Source organism: Xenopus laevis, chromosome 4S (genome assembly GCF_017654675.1).
Source record: "Xenopus laevis strain J_2021 chromosome 4S, Xenopus_laevis_v10.1, whole genome shotgun sequence".
Taxonomy (NCBI): domain Eukaryota; kingdom Metazoa; phylum Chordata; class Amphibia; order Anura; family Pipidae; genus Xenopus; species Xenopus laevis.
Window position 1 is genome coordinate 16292800 of NC_054378.1, and position 24886 is coordinate 16317685.

At 44.5% G+C, this 24886-nt stretch overlaps 1 protein-coding gene across 2 annotated transcripts in view; it reads left to right on the plus strand.

The window, feature by feature from the left end:
- Positions 1-5898: 5898 nt before the first annotated feature.
- The window catches only part of tspan18.S (tetraspanin 18 S homeolog), a 53060-nt gene continuing 34072 nt past the window's right edge, over positions 5899-24886 (plus strand). Inside the window, 1 exon segment of one of the 2 annotated variants that reach the window (NM_001089117.1) lies at positions 5899-6134. The gene's annotated coding sequence lies outside the window, so the exon portion shown is untranslated. 2 annotated transcript variants of the gene reach the window in all.

Below are 24886 nucleotides of genomic sequence, written 5' to 3' on the forward strand. Positions count from 1 at the left end.
AGGGCCAATACTGCCCTAAATGTGGTCAAACATGGGCAGATTTATGTGTATGGATCCTCCGAAAGGTCCACCTGACAGATATCTGGCTGAAAATCAGATAGGGCAGGTCTGATTTTCCTGTAGCGTTGAGGTCTGCTTATGCTCATTTATGGGGTCCTTGATCCAACCTCTAATATAGCAGCAATTATGATCCAATTGTTAGCCCAAGTGCCAATATGGTATTGACTTTTTCAATAAGCCTAGATACTGTATAAAGCTAAAGTTATCTAACAAGCCAGTGGTGAGGAAGAATGAGTTGATATCCAAAGATGAAAGGATGAAAACAAAGAAAAAGCAAAGAGATAAGGCTAAGCCTGGGGCTCAGTCACTTGAGGTTTTGATGACTTACTCTGTTGAGGTTAGAACATTGGCAAATACAGTTAGAGGTCTCTGGAGTGTACTCAGACATGACCAACGGTATCTCAAGTGCCACTCGTATTGTTACATATTGAAATGGAGCTGCAAACTGATTCTGCTGTGTCATCAGATTTTTAATAGTTCAAAAGAAAGGCAAATTCTTGTTTAAACACAAGCCTACTTGTTAGCAAGGCCAGTGTCAGGGGAGCAACTTTGTACTGTTTGTCTATAGGGGTAAGGACCAGAAGGAGCACTAGCTCCTGAAGAACCTATGTAGAAACTAGGTCTAGAAAGCTACACACTGGAGTCCCTTTTTTGTGTCTTTAAGCATATTGCAGGTATGGAACCTGTTATCTAGAATGCTCGGGTAATGGATTTTTCTGTAATTTGGATCTTCATACCTTGAGTTCAAATCATGTAAACATTATAAAACCCAATAGGCTGGTTTTGCCTCCAATAAGGATTAATTATATCTTAGTTTGGATCAAGTGCAAATTACTGTTTTATTATTACAGAGAAAAAGGAAATACTTTTATAAAAATGAGGATTTGGAAAATGCAGTCTATGGGAGATGGCCTTTCCATAATTCGGAGCTTTCTGGATAATGGGTTTCCGGATAACGCATCCCATATCTGTACCTTGAAACTCATGGAACTTTTGCAACAGAGAAATTACAGAGAATCTGCTGAGGCACAAGCAATTCTGAGCACTGGTTGGTTAGTCCATTCTCTGGACCCCTCCACCCCAGCCAAAATGCTAACTAAAATTACCAAGATGAGATGATAGCTGGTCTACCTTTTGGAAAATAAGTGCATTTGTCAAAGTCAGTGGTTCCTATAGTGCTTGGCTTATCCCCCAATATTGGTTCAAACCAGTGGAAGGGACACCTTGATAGACTTTGGTATGTTAAATAGAAAGTAGTAGTGCTTGGAAACATGGTGGACTTCAGACCCCTAGATATGAGAGAAGAAATACGATAGGTACTACAAGATGGACTGTGCCTCCAGCCTATCACTTACCTAAACAATCTGCAACTGCAAATAAAGATACAGAATACCCCTAGCAACTATCTAATGTCACTAGAAAAATGTTACCAAGGAAAGTTCCTGAGTGAGACCTTCAGCCGACATCTACTTAGCATATTAAATTTGCAGAGAGGAAAAGGGGGAGTATCTAAGGGAGAAAATATAATTTTTTTCTGAATTTTTCCTAAATAGCCTTTGCTCCGAGCCCCTTTAGCCAAGGCTCTGGATCCCCTCTAAGGAAGCCACCCCCAGTGGATTAGTCTGTATGTGTGTAGCAGAGCAGCTCAGTGCATTAGGCTTCCTGGCTGTTTCTCCACCCATGTGTTTCCCACCCAGGTCTGCAATACAAACTCCCACCTGATCCAATACAATGTGAAATAGTCTCATTGAGCTTGCTATGGAGAGTTCCTTTGTGCTTGATTTCTACGGATTCACACCCAGTCTATATTAAAACTAATTTATTTAAAATTTGCCTTGGGCTCTACATGGTCAGCACTGCAGAGTTCAGATGGGTCTCTGGTTATCAGAAGAAAATAATGTCCATGGCACAGCCAGAAAGCAGTGTTATCTCAGGTAACTTTAGCGGGTGGGATCCAGCAAAAAGAAGAAACCTACATAGGGCAATTTACGTTCCTGACATACTGTACATCAAAGAGAAAACAATTGAGTTTTAATGACTCAGGATGTTGGAGGGATGGGCAGCCCCAGTCATTTCAGCCAATGGACACTCTCACAATGGCAGAACATTGGCAGAAGCAACTAGCTTCCATATAATGAGATGACACAACTTCATGCTAGTCACATTCATTTGGGTAATTTCCAGTGAAGGTATAAATACATATACCAGGAATTTAGCCCCACCAGGTGCTAATAGGGTTATGTAATTAAAGATGCTAAGTTTGCCTAGGAGCAGTAACCCATAGAAACCAATCAGAGGTAGCATTGATTGGTTTACAGTATTGGGCAAAATCTGTGCCTTTTTACTACATATGGGGAGTTTAAGTCTTAGGTGAGTTCTACATGGATCAGCTTAGTGGACTATGTATGGGCCCCTGCCTGATCTTTCTGGGTGAGGACTTTATCAGGGTTAGATTGTTGTAGGTCCAAGATCCAAGATTTGGTTTTGGACACTGATGAGAGCTGATGGAACATCTGGTTAGCGAAGGACAACTTTAACCCAATGTCTGGCCAATCACATTGCACAGATGTCCTCTATGTGATTGAACCTCTGGCTGGACACTTAAGGCCCATGTAGCGGGGAAATCCCCTGCACGTTTATTTAGTCATATGATGGGGCATGAAATCATATGACTAAATAAACGTGCAGGGGATTTCCCCGCTACACTAGCCTTTTGTGGCAAATTTCTTCTTTGATACAATTGGGAGAGGTGCCGACCCCTCCAGCCAACACAAGGCAATTATAGACAGGAGAGAATCAAGGGGAAATAGGAAGTGTTTTGCAGCCTTGGACACTTAAGGCCCCCATACACAGGCTGATAAAAGCTGCCAACAGTCGGCAGCTTATTGGCCTGTGTCGGGGGCCATCCGATGGGCTTCCCCGATCGATATCTGGCCAAAAGTCGGCCAGATCGAGATCGGGCAGGTTAAAAAAATCCCATCGGATTGCGGTCACATCTGTGCATTTATGCGGTCCCACGATCAGACCGCCCGTATCGGATGCATTATAATCCGATCACTGGGCCCTAGGGCCCACGTTTGGATCAGCCCAATATCGCCACCTCAATGTGGGCATATCGGGGAGAGATCCGGTTGTTTGGCGACATCGCAAAGCAGAGCTATTTTTCACCCAGCTTGGATCCCCCAGTGGTACCTTTCCTATCGATGGAGCTAAACACAAGTCAGACAAAGGCAACACATTATTCCTGGTAAGCAGCCCAAGCTGCCTGGAACCAAACCGAGTGAGTATCTGTCTTTGTTAGAAGTCAGTATAAAAGAGAAGTAGTAAGTGCTGGCACATACACTAAATTCGGCTGCTTTCCTGGGGGCGTCTTTTCTCTCCGACCACCAAGGGGCCCTTGTTTGTGAAACCCCTCGAGATTGTTTAGAAATGTCTTTGGGCACACGTTTCAGATGAAAGTTGCAGTAACCATGGAAACCGTGGAAGAAAAATAAAAGTGAAAACAGGGAAGGTTTGCCAGGGCAACAAAGAATACTTGGCCTTTCTTGCTAATGCCTGAAGATAGGGGGAGGTCTGTGCTGCCCGCTCCTTTCACAAGACTCCGTAAATAAGATGAAAATTTATGGGCACCCAGGAGAAGAATAAGAAACTTTCCACCTGCAGTGCAGCAACCTGTCCCATTCATGAAGCAGTTGGCTGCTGGGAGTTGTAGTTCATAAATAGGCACTGTCTATCAGATAACTCACAAGCAGGACCAGAATTCCATAGGGAATGTTATTCTATTCTATTGCTCTGGTATTCACTGTAAAGAGGATTCAGTCACCCCTTGCTTTTTCTTGTGAAGCAGTCACTTGTTACCTTGGGGCTCAACTTGCAGCCTTGTGAGCTCCCCCAAACGTCTACTTGTGCCTGGGAACTCCCTGTATCAACAGTTTGGGGTACATTATTATGCTACAGATTGAGCATCATGCTAATTATTGGTCCTGCATTAGTTATAGCACAACACTGATTTTTTTTTGTATGTATTTATAGGGATGTGAATAACCCTGTGTCCTCGTCATTAGGGAATCCTGGGACAGACATTTAAACACATGACTTCCAAATTAATTATATTACCCCTTTAACTTTGGAAATTTGATATTAAGTGTGTTTTTCCAGCAGTCAGGGGGAAGCAAGATTCTATTACACACCCCACTTCCTGTGTGAGTGTGGGGGGGGGGGATTGCAAAGTAACATTGTGCTCCCCTATCTGCCAAGGAACACAGCACCTGAACAAGCTGTGCCTGTGGATGCTGCATGGCAGTTAGCAAGGTGACAGATGGCAGTATATTATCTATGAAGCCCATAGTGTATGGATCAGCTCAGTTTGTATGAGATCCTTATGGATTGGCTCCAGGGCAGGATTTAGGGAAGGCAATAAGGACATTACAACAGCTGGTAGATATCTTCAGTATACAATATATACATCTAGGGATCCACCAAACCATACTGTTCCTAAAGTGTTGGGAAATGATAATGAGCTGGGGGTTCTGGCAAATGCGAGAGGGGCTGCTATAAGGTGCCATAGAAAGTCAGTATTTAGGGGCTGGTGGGGGCTGTTTGGGCCTCTGTATGGGTGGATTGGGTACCCAGGGTCGGACTGGGGGGCCCATGAGGGTCAGGGCCCATCTGGTTTTTCCCCGGTGTCCCACCTGGCCAGTCCGACACTGTGTGTACTTGAAATGAAAGGGCCTATTTCAATTCTCAGTCCAGACCTGGTGAGCCAGGGCAGGTCTGGACTGGGAGTCAGTATAGGCCCTAGCATTTTAAGTACACAGAGATCCAAACAGCCCCCCAGTAGCCACCTACTTAGTGAGTGGCTATGGCATCTTACAGCAGCCCCAGGCCCGGATTTGTGGAAAGGCCACCAAGGCCCGGGCCTAGGGCGGCAGGATTTTAGGGGGGCGGCATGCTGCCCAACCACACCCATATTGGTTCAAAAACACTAGGGATGCGCTGGAGATACAATCATTTTTTAAATTTCCCATGCACCAATCCCCATTGCTCCAGTCCAGATGATGAAAATTTGCATGAATAAAGGGGGGGGGGGACAGGGGCGACGAACGGCAGTGGGCCTAGGGGCGCCCACTATGTAAATCCGGCCCTGAGCAGCCCCCTGACATTTGCCAGGTTAGGTTGCAGAGAGGGCACACGCACAAATACTGTTTCTTGTGCAAACAAGTAATATAGGCCATAAAAAACATTCCCTTGCAGTTTTTTTTAGTTGACAGCCTGGCAGTGAATGGCATAGTGACAAGTTTTGATGGTAGGGAAGGGCTCAATGAGAATCTGGATGGCAGTGAGGCTGGGCTGACAGCAAGGGACATAAGTGACTGGCTGGCTTGGCAGCAAGGGGCACAGTGACAGGCTGAGTGGCACAGAAACATTTTGGGTTGGCAGCTATAGGTGTAGTGACAGGCTGGGTTGGCAGTAGGGGCATTAGTATTGAGTTGAGTTGGCAGCAAGGGGCACATTGACAGGGTGAGTTTGCAGCTAGAGGTAAATCTCCAGGCTGGGTTGGCAGTAGGGGCATAGTGACAGGGTGAGTTGGCGCTAGAGATCTAGTGATAGGTTGGGTTGATTGGCACATGGGCAGAGATTGGGAGAGTAGTGGGGGAACAGAGGTGGGCAGGGTATTAAGTGTGAGGGGCACAGAGTGAATATAGCTGCTGGCAGTGAGAGTCAAAGTGTCAGGCAGGCTGGTAGGAAAGTGACAGACAGAGCTGGGGGCGGAGTGAAGTGTCCGGTTCCTCCTCCTGTTCATTTGCCGCTTGTGTTAGAGCCAAAGCCGGGGAGTGAGAGGCAGAGAGCGCAGCTCTGGGTCAGAGGGACGTTGGGTACCGGGAGAGAAGGATTTTGGGCACTAGGAAGAAAAGCAAAGAAATTAGTGCCCAGCGGGTTCGTTCACATTCCTCTGTGCCAGGACTAGCGGTGCCAGTTGCGCGGAGAGGAGTTGGGAGCAGCACGTGACTGGCACCCTCTGATCTAGCTCTCAGCAGCCTGGCAGTGGCACCGCCTTTACATCGCACCTCAAGGTGAGTTACTCTGTGGTTCCTACTTGTTACACCGGCTGCTGCCAGATCCTAACTAGAGTGTCAGGCAGTTAGCTGGGCAGTGCCAGTCAGACGTAGGTACATTACATTACACAATGCCAATCACCTACATGTGGCTACATTTACATTAAAGAATGCCAGAGGGGCGGGTGCATAACACCCTGTGCCACTTTGTTAGATGGTGGCATGACACTTGCAGGAGTTACACCAACTTCAGAGAGTCGCTCTCACTCATTCCTCTGGGTGCCAGTCAGCATGATGGGTACATTGCCACTACATGAGTCCATTACACTGTGCACACTAGGTAGCCATTTAGATCACTATGTACAGTGCCACTCCACTGGATGGGTACAGGGCTACCCTGCTAGGTGCCAACATAGCAATTATAAGATATATAGGTACATTGCACATTGTTACTTTGCCTGGTTACTGTGCCACTTTGCACTTTGTGGGTACCTTACACAAACTGGAACTCTGCTAGGTGGGTTACATTACAGCCAGCAGCACACAGAAGAAACAAAACAGGAATCTTTAGACCCAGCAGCACATTACATGGCCTCTCCTGCCCTTCAGTGCCTATTTACAGTGTCGGACTGGCCCACCGGGATACCAGGAAAACTCCCAGTGGGCCAAGGTGTCAGTGGCCCCTCATGCTGCTAAACTTTTGGCCAATTTCATGGCCATTCATTTTTTTTATGAGAACAAAGAGGCTTAATACATGTAATAATTTATTATAGTATGTAAAGAAAACAGACTAGGAGAATAGAGGTTGATTGAGAAAATGACGAATAATAGTACTGAGAGTGGCCCCTGGTCTAAGGTTTTTGGGTGGGCCCCTGGTGTCCCAGTCTGACACTGCCTATTTGAGTTGGCATGCATATATTTATAGGGCTGTGAGTGAGTAGTACCAATAGGGTGGCATTATGGGCAACTGTGAGAGAAGCAAAGGTCTTGACCCTACAAAGTTTGCTCTTCCCTGTCTGTGCAGCACCAACTGTCATGCGCCACCTGTCAGACTCACATTGTCTGATACGCACAGCCAGGCCCAGTGCCACTCACTCACTCTATTAATGACCAAGATGTTGGCACCCAGCTGATCAATGCCCAGTGCCATTCTCGACAATATGCCAGTGGCTGCAATTTCTTTTCTGCCACTTGTTGCCGCTTTTGTTCTGCCACTGGTTATGTTGCATTGAAGTTGCAGGTATGTGCAACTGTTGCAGTAAAGTCCAGCTGCTGCAGCCTCTCCAAAGCCTTCCATTACAATTAATTTTTGTGTGTGTGTGTGCGGTGGCGTATGTAGTTGGGCTGCACTGAACACCCCTCTGTTAGAATCAGTGTGAAGTTCAGCCAGGCGGGGAGCAATGAAAGCCCCTTGTATGGTAAAGTTGTACAGATAGTCACAACCACTCAACACTGGGGGCGGGGGAGGCCAGGCAGGGATATCACAGGGCTGTGTGTGTATCTTATCACACTGATAACCTCCCCCCCAGTGTCAGCGTGTTGGTATTGTCATGAGCACAAAGCACAAGATTGTGACAGATGAGCTTGTGAATAAATATCAGTAGCCTAATCCCACTTAGTAACAATTTGTATCACACTCAAAGATAAAAATCGTTCAGGGGTAAACAAAAACTCTTTTGGGGGCACCCAGGACACATTGGCATATGTATGATCTCTGCCCTGGTGGTTCTGACTTCTGAAACAATGTAGGTAGGACTTCTGCGACTTTGTTTCTAAAGTCAGAAGCAGCAGTGCAGAGAAAGGGACAGCGGCCCCTGGATTGCAGCTCGTACTTTTGCAGAACAAAACAACGTTTTCCAATAATAAGAGTTTCCTGCAGTCTCCCCTGTGACGCCCTGTAGCTAAATATACCTAATCCCATAACACTCTGACTCGAGAATTAGAAGCCATTTAATGAAGGGAAGGAGAATCCATTGAGCTGGATTTTCACCAGCGAGCTGTCACTTTTGCTTTTAATATTGTAAATTACCCTAAAAAATCAGCTGTAATGTATTGGGGGTAAAATGGGATTAACTGCAGCAGGGCGGGTTGACTATGTATCTTTCTCCTTGTTGGGACCCTGGGGAAATAGCTGAGTGATGAGCTTCTGAGAATTCATTCTTTCTCAGCACTGCTGGTTCTGACTTCTGAAATTACATTAGGCAACAGTTTTTATATACATGGGTATATATCCCCTTTAATTTCTGTTTTTTTTCCCAAGAACATGGGTCCTTTCCAGGCCCCCCCAGGCAGTGTTATTTGTACACAGAATGTTCTGTTAGGGAGAAGCCAGGCAGGCGGCAGTGAGTTAATGTAATGAGTTAATGCTGATTTATCCTGGAACAAGGCACAGACAGTGTTGGACATAAGAGACTAATGCAGATCTGCTGTTTCCTCTACTCTTATCTGCTTTCTCCAGTCTGTTTTGGCTCAAGCTGCTGGGACCCTCTTAACCTGTGCACTGCTGGCCTGCCTGCCAAATAATGTAGCTGTACTGTGGGTCACAGAGATGGAGCCCAACAACAGAACACCTTGCTATACATGTCCGGCAGAGATAAGATTCTATTAGGCTACATTTGCTTGATCTGTTCATTACCCAACATGCTGCAATATATTTTGAGTATCACTTTTAGTATGTTATAGATGGACCTGTGCTGTGCACATTTTCAGTTGGTCTTCATTATTTATTTTGTTTATTTTTTGAATTATTCACCTTCCAAAACTGCCTATTTATAGCTGAAAATACTGTCTGGTTGTCAGAGGGGGTTGCGGACCCCAGTAACCAAAGGACAAATCAGCTGTGATGGTTTTGTGTTATTGTGATTCTCAATTGCAAATCTGCTTACTCAGGGTCTCTACTGATCTTCCATTCTGACATCCAGCAATTACCTGGTTGCTAGGGTCATTTGGCTGCAGCAACCGCAGGGCAATTGTTATTCTAGAGACTGGGAATTGATAGTGATAAAACTGCATTTAATGTATATCACAAACATAGACCTTCTGTTTTTACTTAAAGCCCAAATTATACACCCCTCCCATAGGCTGTCAGTAATTTGTAGTGGAACGACAGCTGAGGCTTCATTGCTTGGACAATGGACAGTTCTATTTTATGTAAAGTATGGGACCAAGCAGAATCTTTTCCAAGATATCTCTCTGTAATGGCTATGAGCAAACTTAAGTGGCTGTTCCTGCTCAATTGTGCTTAGTACAGGGGAATACCTATGCTGCCATAGTTTTAAGGGCTTTCTCTGTACAGGCTATGAGCAAATTTAGGGGACTGTTCTTGCTGAATTGTGCTTAGTACAGAAGAATGCCTATGCTGCTATAATTTTATGGGATCTCTCGGTAGAGGCTATGAGCAAATTTAGGTGCTGTTCCTGCTGAATTGTGCCTATGTTGCCATAGTTTTATGGTATCTCTCTGTACATGCTATGAGCAAACTTAGGCTAAGGCCACACTAGGCGATAGCGCCGCGATTTGACTCGCGGCGACTTTTCGCCGCGACTTTTAAGCCGCAAAACACACGCGGCGATCTTTTTTCTATTGTCGCTCGAAATCGCCTAGCGAGGCAATTTCGAGCGACAGTAGAGAAAAGATCGCCGCGTGTGTTTTTACGCTGGCGATTTTTCGCGATTCCCCATAGACGCCAGCGCAAAAGTTTCCCCAGCGATTGCGGCTTAAAAGTCGCGGTGAAAAGTCGCCGCGAGTCAAATCGCGGCGCTCTCGCCTAGTGTGGCCTTAGCCTTAGGGGGCTGTTCCTGCTGAATTGTGCTTAGTACAGTGGAATACCTATGCTGCTATAGTTTTATGGGATCTCTCGGTAGAGTTCCTGCTGAATTGTGCCTATGTTGCCATAGTTTTATGGTACAGTCCCAGTTATTGACTGTCTCCCATTTCCTGTGTGACCTAAACCTCATTTCAGTTTGGGTCCCCACTAGTGTGTCGGACTATAGGCAGGATATCCTCGCTCTATCTCTGCTCATGACCAATGAAAGTTTCCTGTGTTTATATGTTTGATGGTGATTTCACAGTGTTGAAGCAGTCAATAAATACTGATCAGATAGAGCCGGTATCATCTGCAGGTTTCTGTCTCCCATATCAGTTTGGTGACATGAGAAAACATAATAGCTAACTTTCATCCTATGGGTCTCTGAGAAAGGTAAACAAAATATTGGAACTGTGAGATCATAAATTACCAGAATATAAGATCAAGATCCCTTCACATTTAAAATTGCTATTCGTGGGTGCAGCCCCCAAGTGTTTATATGGTCCAGGAACCCCTCTCCTCTGCACATGTGCAGGACAGAAGTGCTGGTAATGAGTTGGTGGGTTTGGGCTTGAGTTGGCGGGTTGATGGTTGTCATCAATCAGTGGGTTGGGGTTGGCCAGGAGTTGGTGGGTTGAGTGTTGGTCATGAGATGTTTTGTGTTTATTGTTAATTAATGTAGGTGGGTTGTATATTGGTGGGTTGAGTGTTGGTCATGAGTTTGTGGATTGGGTGTTGGATGTGAGTCAGTGGGTTAAGTGTTGGTAAAGGGGTTGGAGGGCTGAGTGTTAGTCATGAGTTGGTGGATTGGGTGTCGGTTGTGAATTTGTGAACTGAATTTTGTTAATGAGTTGGCAATGGGTTTGTTCTTGAGTTAGTGGTTTGAGTGTTGGTCATGAGTTGGTGGGTTAGGTGTGGGTCCACCAGGTTAATTCCATGCAGGTCTCTGTAGAATCAAGAGTAATCCATATGACGCACGTGAATGATTAATATTGATTATTGACCCATATAAGTTGACCTTGGATATTATTCTGCTACATTATGCTTTTGCGAAAGACATGTTTATATCAGTGCTGTGTCACAGACCTTGGTGTCTTTACCTTCTTTATTCCATTACAATGAAAGGCATCTGGATACACTAATAACATGTTGCTGTATGATACCTGCTTCAGGCCCCTCTGTACTCTATGTAGCCAGTGGGATGAGAGCAGCGGAGCATGTGATGGAGCACTCGCATGTGTTAGAATGGAGACGCGCTACTTCTTTGCCTCCTGGCTCTGCAGAACAATGGAAATTGTTTTCCCTGTTAGTTCCATTTAAATTTCAGAACACAGCCCAGAGCTCTCGCTTCTTCCCTCCATCATAATGAACCCCCTCGCAGTGCTTACAATTGCCAGTGTAAATCAGCCTGTCACCCAGTGCCCGCAGCTCAGCCGCTCACAGCACCCAGTGTATTATCTGCACTCACACATACACACTGTGCATTTGCCCCCAGAGCAACAGTCCCACTGTCACAGGGATTTATAGTCATGAAAAATGAAAGCACGTTAAGTGACAATAAATATATTCTGATCTGATAATAAATGGTATTTTGTGCAATTTGCATCCGGCCACAGATCTGGAGAAATATTACTGGTTGTTTATAGATCCCCCTGAGCACCTGCTGCATTTAATGATTAAAGGGACATCAACATAATAAGGCATTGGGGATATGTAATCATTTGTTCCCCTTCCTTTCAGTCATAAAGCAGCTGTCCGGCTCTGCTTTATGGCTGAAATTCTAGCTCTCTGTATAACAGAGCATTCTGTCCCAGTGGCTGCACAGATCCTATCTGATCCCCATTGGAAGCAGCAGTCCTGTCCTGCTTTATGGCTGAGATTCTAGTTATCTGTATAACAGAGCATTCTGTCCCAGTGGCTGCACACATCCTATCTGATCCCCATTGGAAGCAGCAGTCCTGTCCTGCTTTATGACTGAGATTCTAGCTATCTGTATAACAGAGCATTCTGTTCCAGTGGCTGCACAGATTCTATCTGATCCCCATTGTAAGCAGCAGTCCTGCCCTGCGTTATGGCCAAGGTTCTTGCTATCCTTTTAATAGAGCTTTCAGCTTTCAGAGTCACAGATCGGGGCTGATATGCTTGCCTGAGTTAGTTGACATATTTTGAGTCTTGTTGTCAAAATTGCAGAGACCTCTGGGAATTGCATCATTATTGTGGCACCAGTGATAGCTTTTTATGGCTTGTTGTGCTCACTATATCCATGCTAATATATAGCACCTATGGGAGCATTAAGAATGACTTATAGGCAGGTGACAGGTGCACTAAGGGGAAAGTAAATCTGTTGAGAGATCATTAGTAGTTACTTTGTAGCATCTTGCTTACTTGGCATTAATAATGCACTAGTGTTACCTGTATAACTCAGCCTGCAGCCTTGTGCCTTTATATGGTCACCGAACCCCTCAGTGATTTCTAATATCCTTATCATTGACAGTAGGGGGTACATTATACCTTATAATACATGAGTGATACTCAGAGTTCCCTGTATAACTCAGCCTGCAGCCTTGTGCCTTTATATGGTCACAGAATTCTTCTAATATCCTTATTTACAGTAGGGGTACATTACAGAGACCATGAAAAAATCTTTGGTTGGAGAGAGCTGCTTTACTTGGAAACAGGTATAGCAGCTGGCTGGTGTATATTGGATCTGTACAAGACCCCCATGTACTCTTACAAACATATTAAACCAAGCTTTTGCTCTCCTTTAAAACCATTTCTTTGCTGAGATTGGCCGCTGACGGTTGTGTCACTTGCTTAGCAGTTCCATATATTCCAGATGCTGAGTGTGCAGAGGATTATTCAGAACCAGCCTGGGCCTGACAGCCTCTAAAATCCTAGTAAAAGGGAAGATGAAAATACTTAATTGCCTTATAATAATCCCATCACTCACTGCTGTCACTCGCCCCCTGTTGCCTCCTGGCTGTTACATTTCCGTCAGTTTGGCTTGTGCCTTTGTAACCGAGACACCACTTACAGCTTTTCCCAGAGGCAAAGTGACGAAATGTTGGACCTGAGATTCAGCCCCGGATATTGGTACCTGTATATTTACAGTGGCTGATGCATAGACATCAATAAGTATCTTCCAAGCATCCAAAAGGCTGCCATTCTTTATGTGGAGAGCATTCTATAGTAGAAGACAGTAGGACAAGAAGGAGAAAGTAGGGCAAGATGGGGACAGTAGAGCAATATGGAAACTGTAGGACAAGATGGAGAAATAGTATGGAGACAGTAGGGCAAGATGGGGACAGAAGAGCAATATGGAAATGGTAGGACAAGATGCTGAAAGTAGGATAGTATGGAGACAATAGGGCAAGATGGGGACAGTAGGGCAAGATGGAAATAGTAGGGCCAGATGGAGACAGTAGAGCAAGATGGAGAAAGTAGGGAAAGATGGAGACAGTAGGGCAAGATGGGGACAGTAGGGCAAGATGGAGACAGTAGAGAAAGATGGAGACAGTAGGGCAAGATGGGGACAGTAGGGCAAGATGGAGATAGTAGGGCAAGATGCAGATAGTAGGGCAAGATGGGGACAGTAGGGCAAGATGGAGATAGTAGGGCCAGATGGAGACTAGAGCAAGATTGGGACAGCAGGGCAAGATGGAGATAGAAGGGCCAGATGGAGTGAGTAAAGCAATATGGAGATAGTAGGGTAAGATGGGGTCAGTAGGGCATGATGGAGATAGTCGAGCAAGATTTGGACAGTAGGGCTAGATAGAGATATTAGGGCAAGATGTAAATAGTAGGGCAAGATGGTACAGTAGGGCAAGATGGAGATAGTTGGGCAAGATGGAGACAGTAGGGCAAGATGGAGATAGTAGGACAAGATGGGGTCAGTAGAGCAAAAGGAGATAGTAGGGCAAGATAGAGACAGTAGGGCAAGATGGAGACAGAAGGGCAAGATGGTGATAGTAGGACAAGATGAGGTCAGTAGAGCTAGATAGAGAGGCAGTTGCATCCAAGACAGTAATAAGCTCTCCGGTTCCACTAGAATTCATTCAGGCTACCCCCCCCCCCCATACCAGGGAAAACAGCCCCACAGTAACTTTGGGTACTACTGATTTAGATGCTGTGATAGAAAAGGAAAGTCGTGACAGCTTCATCGCTGTCAACGCAAGGTAGAAAGGGAATTTTGTTTTGCACCCCACACTTCCTGGTCAAGTGTCAAACCCTGTTGTGAAAGATAAAGCAGGAAGGGGGGGAAGTATTTCAGCTGACCTTTAGCTCTGGGAAGGAAACACCTTAAGTTCTATCAGACATCAGTAAAATAAATCAAAGAATTCTAAGCCTTTCTCGTTCGTGCATAGACAGGGACAAAATCAGGGACCAGTCCTGGAAGAATGTGGTAACTAGGCTAGTATTACTAGCTATGACATCTGTGTGAGCTGCCATACTGGTTACTGTAACATAAACATGTGACTCCTCATACTTTGAGTAACCTTAGCTCATGTAACTCAATGGCAATCCCAAAATGTTTTTCTTCTTGTATCTCTGTTAACTCCAATGAACATATAGTGGGACCCCAAAGACACAGTTCTTCTTCCTCCATTCCACACATGGAGCTGAGCCTTAAAGGGGTTGTTCACCGAAACACGTAGGGTGATATAGGGAGTGATATTCAGAGACAATTTACAGTTGGTTTTAATTTGTTATGATTTGTTTTTTTTTACTTATTCAGCTTTTTATTTAGCAGCTCTCCAGTTTTCCATTTCAGCAATCTGATTGCTAGGGTCCAAATTACTCTAGCAACCATGCACTTATTTTAATGAGCGGCTGGGATATAAAGATATAAATAGGGGAAGCCTGAATAGAAAGATGAGTAATAAAAAGCAGCAATGACAATAAATTTACAGCCTTATAGAGCATTTGTCTTTTCAGATGGGGTCAGTGACCCCCATTTGAAAGCAGAAAAGAGTCAGAAGAAGAAGGCAAATTATTCAAAAACTATAGAAAAAAGAAAAAATGAAGGCCAATTGAAAAGTAGCTTAGAATTAGCCATTCTATAACATACTAAAATTTAATGTAAAGGTGAACCACCCCTTTAACCCCATAATCCTCCTGTACAAATAGGTCCCCCTAATGGAGCCACAAATCTTCCCGGTGCTTTATAAACCCTCCTAAACTGTATACATTGTCCAGAGCAACATGGGGGCTTCAACTGCTGATGACTAAAAGCAGAAGAATTTCATTCCATCAGTAGTCGGGTCATTCGCAGTCTTAACAGGGAGTTCACCTTACATTTCATTGTTCGTTTCATGTAAACAATGTAAAACCCAGGCTAGATTTTTATGGCATGACAAATATGAAAAAAAAGAATCATAACGCAAGCGGGGACTTATTTGTAACAGTTGCATTGTTGTAGGAGTCAGAACCAGCAGTGCAGAGTATATAAACCGCCGTCTTTCGATAAAAATAAATAGAAATAACAGTAAAAAGCAATTGAAAATGTTTGGAATGGGGATGAGAAGTGAAGAGGAAATGTTGCCTTTGTTCCCTGCGCCGTCCTGTTGCTGGGCTTCCTCTGTGCTGCTGCCTGTGCAGAGATAAAACATTCCAACTGCCCACCCTGTGACTGGAGGGCCCCCCCCCATAGGAAGAATTCTGTTATGGGGCCTGGTCTGCAGCGCACGTATAAATAGTCCAATGGGAACACAAACAGCTTAGCTCTGTTTTATATAAGGAGGTTTATCTTCCTGATTTCTGTTTTAATCAGAGACCCCCTCCTTTTTGAGGAGTGTGAATGTTCTCCAAGGATTTGGGTGGGTTCTCTCCCACTGTCTAAAGACATAAAAAGCAGGTTAATGATGGGAAACCCTTCTCCGTAGAGCCTGATTTGGTTCATCACGTGGGTGGTCAAAGCAGGCACAGATCTACTTGTTTGATGGCCTTGTCAAACAGGTGAACCTCTCCCTGTCTTGGCCAAGGTTTGTGAAACTTTGCCACCCAATTTCACACAGAAATTGAATTGGGGTGACATTCAGACATAATGGCTGCTTAGCTGATAAGATTGATCTCATCTTTCTCAGCTTCAGAAGCTTCAGCTCTTGGCTGTTGTTGGGAGTATTAGTTCAGTGACAGCTGCAGAGCCACAGGTTGCAGAGTAGATTTGGCAGTCGCTCAGTAGCTGCAGGGAGAAGCCCATTTGGCATAAGCCAGTCTGTGACCAACTCATAATAATGAGATTATACCCTCAGCTAGGGCCATTAATTAGAAAGTGATTTACGTCTGACAGATCAGCTGGCGGTTGCAGGTGGCAGAGTAAAAAATAGCTGGAGTCCTAAGGCTCCACTCTGGCCAGGGACGTATCCTTTTTCCTCTCTGCGGAACCTACATCCCATTATTATGCACAGCCTTCTCGTTGATAGACAGGTTTGCTTTCTTTCAACTCGTGTGAGGCTCCCTGGGGTTTATTTTTCGGCTCAGTAGGAAACACAGACGAGGCATTCCATTCCCTGTGTGAAGTCAGAGAGAGAGACAGAGAGAGATAGAGAGAGAAGTAACTCTTTAGGGAGTCAAAGCACAGGCGCCTGTACTTGGAACCCACACATACCTACTCCCGACCCTAACTCTTGATTTGCAATGAGCAATGCAGCATCTACTAAACCAGTGTATTGTAGGAAGGGAGTGTGGCTGTGGGATAGCAGGTATAGTAGGGAGAGATGGTGCCTATAGTAACAGTGGGATAATAGTCTCTGGGAAGGGACTGTGACTGTGGGATAGCAGGTATAGTAGGGAGAGATGGTGTCTATAGTAACAGTGGGATAATAGTCTCTGGGAAGGGAGTGTGACTGTGGGATAGCAGGTATAGTAGGGAGAGATGGTGCCTATAGTAACAGTGGATAATAGTCTCTGGGAAGGGAGTGTGACTGTGGGATAGCGGGTATAGTAGGGAGAGATGGTGTCTATAGTAACAGTGGATAATAGTCTCTGGGAAGGGACTGTGACTGTGGGATAGCAGGTATAGTAGGGAGAGATGGTGCCTATAGTAACAGTGAGATAATAGTCTCTGGGAAGGGAGTGTGTCTGTGGAAAAGCGACTTATGTCAGGTTTCCATTTTCATTGATCATAGCAACTATACATTCGTTTGAATGCCAGGATGGAGGATGCAAGAGAGATAATATTCTCTGATTTCTTGAGGTCACTGACCTGAGCATCTATATGACATTTTATATTTGATTTGGGAAGAGGCAAAATAGAAAGACCCATGGCAGAGCTGCTTAGATGTATATTCATCTGCAGCTTATAAAAAATCATTGCCTTAAAGAAATAATTGTCTATTAACCGGCGCTGTTAATCATTTCTGGGCAGGTGGATCCCTCATGCATTGTTATTTAATGGGCTGTGTCAGGCTAAAGATGCATCCGTATATTAAAATCTTATTAGCAAAATGGATCTCACAAGGCAGTTGCACGGAGCAGCAAGACACTAACACAATTACATTTGATCAGAGAAAAGACTGAGCCAAGAACCAGCTTTCAACAGCTTGTGACCCAGCCAAGAACAAGAAGGGGTAGGAGGAGGGGGTGGACAGGAGGGGTCTGTTAGTCCAAATAGTTTGCTCAAATGCAACAGGGCAGCGTAAAGGGAAAGTAGCACGGGCATGTTTTGTTTGTGGCAGGGCCCAGCCTCTGTTATTGGTGCCCTAGTATTTATATAAAGTAAGGAAACCTTCGGCTGTGAGTGGGTCCTGGGAGTTGTACTTCAACAAGAGCTAACGAGTATCAGGTTAGGCAACACTGATGTAAAGTGCTACTGTCTCCACCTTCTTTTCCTACTCTCTATTGTACCCCACTGTCTCTATTGTACCCTGCTGTCTCTATTGTACCCCACTGTCTCTATTGTACCCCACTGTCTCTATTGTACCTGCTGTCTCTATTGTACCCCACTGTCTCTATTGTACCCTGCTGTCTCTATTGTACCCCACTGTCTCTATTGTACCCTGCTGTCCCTGCAATTGTGGCCCGTTTTCAAATTGACGCCGGCCCTCAGACTCCGTCATGAAATAATAATGAGACCCCCCAGCACAGTGTGAACAAGAATCCCATAGCAGTAATATTTGGGCACATTAGTGAAATGATCTGCTATTGGTCTATGCTGCTGCCTGTGTGCTGAAGGTGTTGGCAATAGTTTACTGTACTGGCACATAGCGATGCACCGCTCTCACATACTTCTTTAGGGCTGAAGGTGTCAATAGATGTACTGATGTGCCAGTACAGTAAACTAAAGACGTATGGCATCACTATGTGCCAGTACATGTCTATTGCTAACACCTTCAGCACACAGGCAGCAGTAAAGACCAATAGCAGATAATTTCACTAATGTGCTCAAATATTACTGCTACGGCTACTTGATTCCTGTAAAAAATTTTTTAAAGATGTTTATTTCTGGTTTTAAAACACACAACTATAACAGACATATAAGTAATTTAATGTTAAGGGTTCAAAGACTGTCGGGCTGAATTGTCGGCCCCCACACATTTTCACCTCACAGAATCTGGCCCTCGTTGCAAAAAGTTTGGGCACCCCTGTCCTAGTGTCTCCATCTTGCCTTTCTGTCTCAAACTTGTCCCAGTGTCACCCAATTGCCAAGTCTCCAACTTGTCATAGTGTCTCCATCTTTTTCTCCTACTGTCTCCATCTTGCCCTACAGCAGTGATCCCCAACCAGTAGCTTGTGAGCAACTTGTTGCTCTCCAACCCTCTTGGATGTTGCTCTCAATGGCCATAAATCAGGAGCTTATTTTTGAATTCCAGGCTTGGAGGCAAGTTTTGGTTGTATAAAAACCAGGTACACTGCCAAACAGAGCCTCAATGTAGGTTGACAATCCACATATGGGCTGCCAAATGACCAATTTGGCACCCCAAGAAAATTTTTCATGTTAGTGTTGCTCCCCAACTCCTTTTACAGCTGAATGTTGCTCACAGGTTCAAAAGGTTGGGGATCCCTGCCCTACAGCTTCCATCTTGCCCTACTGTCTCCATCTTGCCCTACTGTCTCCATCTTGCCCTACTATCTCCATCCTGTCTGTTTCTATTTTATCCTAGTGTCTCTATCTTGTCCTAGTTTCACCCAGTTGCCTTGTCTCCATCCATCCCCAGTGTTTCCAGCTTGTCCTTCTGTCTCCTCTAGCCCTTTTATCTCCAGCTTGTCCTACTGTCTCCATTGTATCCTTCTGTCTCCACCTTGCTCTTCTATCTACAACTTCAGCTACTTTCTGTCTTGAGGCTCTACTATCCCCATCTAACCATACTATATAAATTTTACCCTGCTGTCTCCATCTGTCTCTAATGTACATATTATCCTACTATCTCCTTCTGGTCCTAATATCTTCATCTTGCTTTATAAATCTCCATCTTTTTCTGCTGTATTTTCCTCACTATAACTATTGCTCTGCAGTTGCCCCATATTTTGTTGTTTCCAGACTATGGGGGAGAACTGAAGGAATGGTTGGCTGAACCTAAATGCCAGTTAGGTTGAGAGCAAGTTTTCCCTCCTAGATAGACCTCATAGCCGAGCTTGAAGCCCAGTTGGAGTGGAAACATATTTGCTGCCCTAGATAGTCTTGAAATTATGCCTTTTACACCTATATCTGTAACTTTGCTGTGACTGATATGAGGAGCACTGGGCTGCAGGAATGCCTGAAGATGCAAGTTGAACCCCTCCTAAAGACATTTCTGTATCTATTTGTGTAAAAACACCATATATTATCCTTAAACTCGTATTCAGTGTCGGACTGGCCCACAGGGATACCAGGAAAACTCCCGATGGGCCCAGGTGTCAGTGGGCCCTCCTGCTTCAAAACATTTGTCCTATTTCATGGCCATTCCCTATTTCTATGAGAACAAAGAGACTAAATAGATTGAATAAGAGATTATAGTATGTAAAGTAAAGAGACTAGCAGAATAGAGGTTGAGTAAGGAGAGGAATTATAATAGTACTGAGAGTGGGCCCCTGATCTAAGGTCTTTTGGTGGGCCCCTAGTCTAAGATTTTTAGACTAGGGATTTTTGATTCCTGATGGAAGTCGTATTTTTGGGTGGGCCCCTGGTGTCCCAGTCCGACACTGCTCGTATTGTACCCCTGTAATGATACCCAGCACTGGGCATAGAACTGAATTACTGAGGCACAGGTAGGTGAGCATTCAGCAAATCGTACAATGTTCTTACACGAGTGGGAGGCAGGATATCTGAAACAGTATCAGCTGTTAGGGAAGCACATTTCCCAGTTCTGTGACCCCTATATAATTACTGGAATTCCATAGCAGAGCAGGAAATGTTATTTAGTTTTCTGGGCCCTTTATAATAATCAAATACAATTGATTATTGTATTTGGAAGGAGGTTTACCTTTGCCCCGCGTATTGTGCCTTCTTCCTCGGCTTTGAATTTTTTCTTGCCTTATGATGTTTTAAGGCAACTGTAGCACCATTTGTCAGATTATGCCCCTCCTTCCTTTCTCTGTATGGGCAAATAACCATAGAACGAGTACTGCATGGACAGGCCCATGTCAGGCAGGTTCAGGCCAATGATTTACTGCTCTAGTGGGTGGCACCAGCTGTGCCTGATGGGTTGGAATACCATTGTGCCCAAGGGATAGATAAAGACACAGAGAGCGACAATTCCAATGACTTGTTAGCACCACATAAACAAATGATGATGATTGTTCTTTTAAGTGAGAAGCAGCAATGACCTCACAGGGATCTGCCGTTAGTATCGCTAATGAACTTGATACCAAAATAGCAGCGTGTGCCAAGAATGTAAATATCACTTGTGCTGGTGCCGGAGACATCACAGGGCCCGGAGGCCCCTCTTGCAAAAGAGACCGTGACTCTGGGACAGGCTAGAACCAATTAAAGGGGCTTAATGAGGCCTTCATGCAAATCAGATTGCTCCTGTATATAGATACATGCATAAAGATCAGGCTGAGATGCGCATTTCTTTGAAGCTCTGGAACATTCCTTTTATTTGGCTGCAGGGGGGGGGGAGATTCTTTGACTGCATACAGGGGGTACAAGGGTTTCTTTTGTCAGATGCCTCATGGCAGAGGGGGGCCCTAGGGACGCAAAAGTGTGATTTGTGTTGGTTTCATTTTTTGGAATGGGCTTCTGGGAACCTGGTGAGTTTTTGCATAATTCCAGGGTCATTTATTCTTCACTGACAGGGCCCAACCTCCAGGGGACCCTGTTGACCAATGGGCTATTAATTGGGGTAGCTGTTAACTTAGTAATAGGGGACCCCATGATTCTTGATGGTCACCCTGACTGCAGAGGCCTAAGAGGCAAAGGGTGCCCAGTAAACATTTTCAGAAGGGATGGCTTAGTGTGTCCAAGTGCAGGGGTTGGGGGTTAATTTGCATATTTGAGCAGTGGAGGGGACCTTACATTTTTTTTGATTTTGCTCTAGAAACCCTTTATGGGCCTCTGTTTGGCTCCACTACAATAGGCCAACAATCCAGAACAGCCCCCCAGTTTTTGGGGATCATTATTATATCCAGGTTTGCTGGTGGTTATAAGTCTTCCAACCCTATCTAGAATTAATTGTTTCCGCCATCACAATCTTTATTCTAACCACCCTTACCAATGTTCGTGTTTATTAACACCCCTCTTTAAATTAGGGCCCCATATTAACTTCATTGCCAGGGCTCATCACTTTCTCTTTGGTCACACAACTCACAAGTGGAAGCAGGTTGTACCTTATAGTATCATTGTAGCACTGCACTAATGTAACTATGGCCAGCGTAGAGCTGCTCCCTGGTGAAGTCATAATAGAGGTGGGTGGCGTTACAGAGTAAGCCGGCCCCCGAGGGCTTCTGCAACACAGAGCAAATTCTGCCCTAATTCCTCCCTGTCCTGTATGTTCTTCACATTCTGGCCTTTTTGTGCTCCTGTTCCAATATTTGTATCCACAATATCCCCGGCGTATTAAGTCGAGTGACAGCATCCATGGGGGAGTCTCAGTTATTACAATTTCACATCTCACTAAAGCATCAAAGCGACGTTAATTAAGGGGAATGTAGGACTAGTGAATATTTATAAAGCCTTTATGGCTTCTTGGTCTCGCACAAATAATTACGACAGTTATTAGAGCCCAGAGCCAAAACATTTCTGCTGGAGCTTTGTGTGTCCCAAAGGGGAGTTGCTTCACCGCTCACAACTGACTCAAAACAATTCTACTTCTAGATCTCAGTGCCTTATACATATACTGTATATAGGGTTGCCACCTGGCCGGTATTTTTCCGGCATGGCCAGTAAAAATGATGGTTGATCCCAATGTTATTATTAGGGAAAAAGATAAATATATAGGAAGGCCGGTATTTTTTTTCCAGACAAGGTGGCAACCCTAACTGTATATATGTTTATATACTGCCAGCAAACTTAGGGGCTGTTACTGCAGAATTGTGCTTAGTACAGGGGAATACCTATTCTGCTATAGTTTAATAGTATCTCTCTGTACAGGCTATATGTAAACATAAGGGGCTGTTCCTGCTGAATTGTGCTTAGTACAGGGGAATACCTATGCTGCCATCATTTTATGGTATCTCTCTGTACAGACTATGAGCAAACTTAGGGGCTGTTCCTGCTGAATTGTGCTTAGTATACGGGAATACCTATGCTGCCATAGTTTTATGGGATCTCTCTGTACAGGCTATGAGCAAACTTAGGGGGCTGTTCCTGCTGAATTGTGCTTAGTATAGGGGAATACCTATGCTGCCATAGTTTTATGGGATCTCTCTGTACAGGCTATGAGCAAACTTAGGGGGCTGTTCCTGCTGAATTGTGCTTAGTATAGGGGAATACCTATGCTGCCATAGTTTTATGGGATCTCTCTGTACACGCTATGAGCAAACTTAGGGGCTGTTCCTGCCGAATTGTGCTTAGTGCATAGAAATACCAATAACAGTATAGAATGTGCATCTTCAGAAGCAGGAGAGTGTTTTCAACTTAATGTTGATGCTGCTGAACACAAACAGCAAATGTTGCTCAGAAATAGCCTATTTGTTGGGAATTCTCAGCCCTCAGCTGTCGGCAGGTCACATAACTTTGTGCAGTTGTTGAGAAAACAGCTTTATTGGGTATCTCTTTAAAGGGGAACTACACCCAAAAAATGCTGAATTAAAATGTCATTCTAAGTATTGTTAGGGGCCCAAATAAAAAGGAGGCCTGAACCCACAAAGTCTGAAAACCCGATTACCATTCACCCAAGTCTTTTATATGAGTAATATCCATGCTCCACTCTCCCAATTCACTATTTGCAGTAACCTCTAGAGGGGCCAGACCCACAGTTTGGAGACTTCTACCCTAGTGATAATAAATGGGCTTCTGCAGTGCAGTGCTGGGGTCCTGGGTTTGATCCCAGCCAGTTTTCCCAAAAACATACAGGCAGGGTGCCCATAGTGTCCCTGGTACAGGGACTGAAATATAATGTCTCTGAAGCTCTATGGCATATGTTGGCGCTATAGAAACCAATAAATTGTTGGCAGACTTTGAGCACATTTCCGATTACGAATACCTCGATGCATTCGCTGCACATTGAAATACTCTTTTTGGGTTTTTTATTGAGGTGAAGGACTTTTGGATGTTTTAGTCTAATTTCACATGAAATAAGCCCAGCTTTGGCTTTTTCTCTTTCTCTCTGTGTTTTTTAAAGCCACTTGGGATATAATGAGTGCAATTTGAGGAACTGTCGCAGAGCTCAGCACCGGGAGCCTTTGATTTGAATCAGGGTCTATTGTGAATCAAATGAATGACACTTAACTTCCAGGCTTAAAGGGGGGATCAACTGCCAAAAAAGGATATTGTTTCCGAATATAAAGGGGAATATAGAGGTCATTTACAAGTGGGGCAAAAACCTTTGTAATTCGAAGCTTCTTCCAACTATACATTTATTCCACATTTTCTGTGTAAATGTAATGGCTATGGAAAGCAGCAAATGTTTGTCCCGGTTCTGACTCTTGAAGCAATGTAGCAGAAGTCAGGTCTGTTATTCAGCCTCTGCTACATTGTTTCAGGAGTCAGAACTAGTAGTGCTTAGACTGTAAACAGCCAGACAGATACTGCTTACAGATCAATGGAGCTGGAGAAGGGAGCTAAACTGTTCCATGTGCCCTGGCTCTATACTGTGCTTGTGTGCTTTGCTCCTGATAAACATCTACAGCCGCCGGTATCTGGCGACATTATTGCAGACAATGCCAGGACAGCTGACCCTGACTGATAATGAAGTCACTGGATACTTTTTTCTATGAATCTGACTTTTCTTTACTTTTGCACGAGGAAAGACCGCAGGGAATCCAGCTCGCAAGAGGTAAGCACACTAAGTATATATAGAAAGCAGCACCAGATATACTTTTAGATTGTAAGCTCTGATGAACAGGTCTCTATTCTCCTCCTGTATTGGTCAGCATTGCTTATGGCATATCATGTATACACCCTTCTATTGTACAGCGCTTGGGAATATGTTGGTACTTTTAGAACCATAATAATCCTTTTTTTGTACTGTGGGATCCTCCAATGAGAATTCTGCCTCTTCTACCCTATTGTCTAAATGGTGTAATAATGACCCTTAGGGTAGGACTACATGAATGTTTTCGGCTGCGACAAAACGAATGTGACAAATCGCATGCGACGGAAATAAGGTAAGAGATAGAAATGTCGGATGAAGTCGCAGCGTTGATCCGACGCGACACGACTGTCAGATGCAGACGCAGCGTGCAGTGTCTGCATCCGACAGTAGTGTCGCGTCAGATCAACGCTGCGACTTCATCCGTCATTTCTCTTTTACCTTATTTCCGTCACATGTGATTTGTCGCATGTGTTTTGTCGCATAGCGTCGGATCGCGCAGAAAACGTCTGTGTAGTCCTACCCTAAGAATCAGTGGGGTAAATAGAACAGATACATACACTTATTTAAGAGCA